At 43.5% G+C, this 4,419-nt stretch overlaps 1 non-coding gene across 1 annotated transcript; it reads left to right on the plus strand.

The window, feature by feature from the left end:
* The first annotated feature begins 2,926 nt into the window (after positions 1-2,926).
* Positions 2,927-2,999, plus strand: TRNAR-UCG (transfer RNA arginine (anticodon UCG)). The gene has a single exon. It is a non-coding gene; the product is annotated as a tRNA-Arg (tRNA).
* The last annotated feature ends 1,420 nt before the right edge of the window (positions 3,000-4,419 follow it).

Genomic DNA, 4,419 nt, shown 5'->3' on the forward strand with positions numbered 1-4,419 from the left:
TTCGGGGCGGCTAAAACGTTTCTTCTTGAGTCAACTTACCACGCCTTTACAACCTCAGATAGGTAGTAACTGTCTCATTTCATACAGCTTAAATCTTAAAGAATATTATTATATCTAATGTATGAAAATTCGTGTTAATATTTCTTCGAACGTCAAAAATACTGTTACACGGCCACTCTGCAAATTAATTAATTGTGCAAATTACATTCAAGACGTGGAGTGAAATTACAAAGCAGATCTGCCACAATTCCATGTGGTTTTGAACAGTTCCACTCTCAACGTTCAAACGTAGAAAATCCAATTTCACATTAGACCACATCAATCGCATACCCACCACTCTTGGCGTGAATCGACAGGAGCGAAATTAGTCTCGTTATCACTTAACAAAACCAAGTTCCCGTTTTCACCTCTTATTGCATTTATATAGTCTGTACTCAAATAAAACGAAATAAATTTTGTTTTCGTGACATTCATTTCACTAACAGCGATGTTGATTTAAGAAACTGCTGCTTCATTATATACTGTTCCAACCGTGTCCAGTCCATGTAAAAGTTTCTGAAGATTTTACTAGTCAAAGAAGAACCTTTAACTAACAAGTTGCCACAGATATTCTTTAATTACGTTAGACCCTGGAGAAACTTTGTAACTGCGTAGGTTTCTTTAAAGTGTGGAAGAAAAAGAAGGCCACTGTATGTAGCAAACAAGAAAATTAGTTCTAAAGAATTTCTACTTTAACTGAATGGACGAGACTTCTCACACCATCCTCATTACATTTTGTGCGATATTCCTACACTTTGATCTAATTAAATCTAACACAAGACATTGCTGTCCTTATAAAGGACAGTGATAATTTGTAGTACTATAATTAATTACTTTTTGTGTAAGAACTAGGAAAACAAAGTTCATGGTAACGAAAAAGGGCAGAAAATATCCATAATGTTATCACCCTGGACTGAAACGATATTAAAGAGGACACATTTCAAGTAGCAAGGCTGCTACCTAATACAAGACTAGGATCCTTTACAGAAATTGAAACCGGAATCATCATTACAAAAAGTCTGTTTCTGAAATTAAAATATATGGCGGGGATGAAAATCTATTTGCATCGCCATTCATAACGCCTGGAAGGTATGCATAGCCGCTTAAGGGCGCGGACGAACAAGTTGCCGGCATAAATCCTAACCATTCCAGTGCAAAGACACCTGTGTTATCGCTACTGTAGAGCGGGTTGTGGCCTCTCCAGGATGAATATCCTAGCTGTGTGGATTATGCGAACGGACTTTGTATTTGTATTTTTGTATTTTTTAAAGGCTATTATTCGGGGCGTCGAGCTAAGATCTTTTGCCCCTACTTTGCACCATATGTTGTGAACTTGCATGTATTTGGAAATGATGGAAGTGTAAAGTGTTGAATGTGAGGAAAGAAACAATAAGGACAACACAAACACCCAGTCCCCAGGTTACGCCTAGACCTGATATATTTTTGCTACAATTACCTCCAATTAGGAACACATTAGCGTGTCGTGAAGTGTTACGTGTGTTACCGGTGCTGCATCATGATGTCGACGGATGAACACTAAAGACTTCGTCAATGAACCGAATTCAGGCCTTTGAAATGTGGATGCATCGCAGAATGTTCATCATTTTCATTGTCATTGTGCGAGACAGAGAGAGAGACTGATAAACAGCAACGAATTAGAAACACTCTCTGTTGGCGATGTAAATGACTGACTGTTTGGATACGCAGAAGGAAATTGTCAGCGAAAGAGTGATTATGAGATTTTCCAAGAAGTTTCCACACTGTACGATGATGGAGAACAAGAAATAACTACGTCACAAATTCATACTGCACGACATAGCATTATGGTGAGTGCAATCAACACATGTGTCACCTGGGAAACAGCATGGCAGCAGCCGATGACTTTAGGTTTGTTTGTTAACAATTGACTTTACGTCGCACTGACACAGATAGGTTTCATGGCGACGATGGGACAGGAAAGGGCTGGGAGTGGGAGGGAACAGGCTGTGGCCTTGATTAAGGTAGAGCCCCAGCATTTGCCTGATGTTCCACGTCATTTTTCTACGTTTTTAACCCGTGAGTATTCAGTGGAAACGTCCACCCCAATTACAACTGAAGAACAGTTCGGATTTCAGAATAGGAAAGCTCCTAAAGGCAATAAACGTAATTTTTAATATTTATTTTCTTTCTTTCTTCTTCCTCTTCTTTATCTACTTCTGAAATTAAAATATATGGCGGGGATGAAAATCTGTTTGCATCGCCATTTATAACGCCTGGAAGGTATGCATAGCCGTTTAAGGGCGCGGACTAAAAAGTTGCCGGCATAACTCCTAACCATTCCAGTGCAAAGACACCTGTGGTTGGTTATTCCCTCGGATCAGCGGGGGATCCCATCTCTACCGCCTCAAGGACAGTGCCCTGGAGCATCTGACTCTGGGGCGGGGATATAACTGGTAAGGATGACCAGTACCTCGCCCAGGCGGCCTCACCTGCTATGCTGAACAGGGGCCTTGCGGAGGGATGGGAAGATGGGAAGATGGGAAGGGATAGGGAAGGAAGCGGCCGAGGTCCTAAGTTAGGTACCATTACGGCATTTGCCTCGAGGAGAAGTGGGAAACCACGGAAAACCACTTCCAGGATGGCTGAAGTAGGAATCGAACCCACCTCTACTCAGTTGACATCCCGAGGCTGAGTGGACCCCGTACCAGCCCTCGTAGGCCTAGCACTTTTTCAAATTTCGTGGCAGAGCCGGGAATCGAACCCGGGCCTCCGGGGGTGGCAGCTAATCACACTAACCACTACACTACAGAGGCGGACCCAGTGATTTCCAAGAGAAATTATTGTGGAGTTAAAAATGATGTGGCACCGAACTGTTTGGTCTACAGATGTTACAAGCTGTATATAACGTGGCCGTGTGGCTTAACGGATAAGGCGTCGGACTTCGGATCCGAAGATTGCAGGTTCGACTCCTGTCACGGTCGCAAATTTTTTACTTTATTGTCACTTGCTTACCAGCTACAAAACACTGCCTTGTAGTATGGACATCAATTCAGTTGTGCGCCTTACAGTATTGCAACTTGTTTTCGAGAGATGGCAGGTTTCTTTGACAGATGTCTTCTTCTTCTTCTTCTTCTTCTTCTTCTTCTTCTTCTTTCTTAAAACGTTTACCCTCCAGGCATGGTCCCAACCTCCCGGACTCAACGAGATATCTGCATCCATTGCATAGCAGGCAATGTCCTGGAGCGTGAATTTTTGGTCGTGCATAACACTGGAAAGGAGGAGCAGTACTTCACCCAGGCGACCTCACCTGCTATGCTGAACAGGGGCCTTGCGGGGGGATGGGAAAATTGGAAGGGATAGACAAGGAAGAGGGGAGGAAGCAGCCGTGGACTTACGTTAGGTACCCTCCCGGCATTGGAGAAAAAGTTGGTAAATGTGGAAAATCACATCGAGAATGGCTGAGGTGGGAATCGAAACCCCCTCTACTCAGTTATCTCCCGAGCTGAGTGGACCCCGTTCCAATGATCGTGACACTTTTTAAATTCCCTGACTGAATCGGGAATCGAAACCGGCCTCCAGGGATGACATGCATCTCTGACAAGACCACAAATAGCGTATAGTACCCACACCAGGATTATGAGGACTGGAAAAAATCCAAACGAAAACATCACGATTTGTTATTGGTGATTTCCGACAAAAGGGGTACTGTTTACGAAAATGTTGCAAACTTTTGGCTGATGTCCGCCTCTGTGGTGTACTGGTTAGTGTGATTAGCTGACACCCTCATAGACCCGGGTTCGATTCCCGGCTCTGCCACGAAATTTAAAAAGTCAACTGAGTAGAGGTGGGTTCGATTCCCTCCTAAGCTATCCTCGAAGTGGTTTCCCGGGGTTTACCACTTCTCCTCCAGGCAAATGCCGGGATGAAACCTAACTTAAGGCCACGGCCGATTTCTTCCCTCTTCCTTGTATATCCCTTCCAATCTTCCCATCCCCCACAAGGCCCCTGTTCAGCATAGCAGGTGAGGACACTTGGGCAAGGTACTGGTCGTTCTCCCCAGTTGTATCCCCAGACCCAATGTCTTATGCTCCAGGGCACTTCCCTTGAGGCGGTAGAGGTGGGATCCCTCGCTGAGTACGAGGGAAAAACCAACCCTCAGCGATGGCAAACGATATATCGGTTTTTACGAAATACCGATATTTTCCTTTCGATTTACCGATATATGGATACCGAAATTTTGATTCAATTTATCGCATAATATATCGGTTTTTCCATAAATGTATCGTTTTTCTTTGAATTATTGTTTTCATTAACAACATCCGCAGTAGAGAACGCCGATAATTCTTCAAGAGATGGTCCTAATGAAGGTGGAATTGCAACCTTGAAATATCCAATTTAATC

This window comes from Anabrus simplex, chromosome 9 (genome assembly GCF_040414725.1).
Source record: "Anabrus simplex isolate iqAnaSimp1 chromosome 9, ASM4041472v1, whole genome shotgun sequence".
Lineage (NCBI taxonomy): Eukaryota > Metazoa > Arthropoda > Insecta > Orthoptera > Tettigoniidae > Anabrus > Anabrus simplex.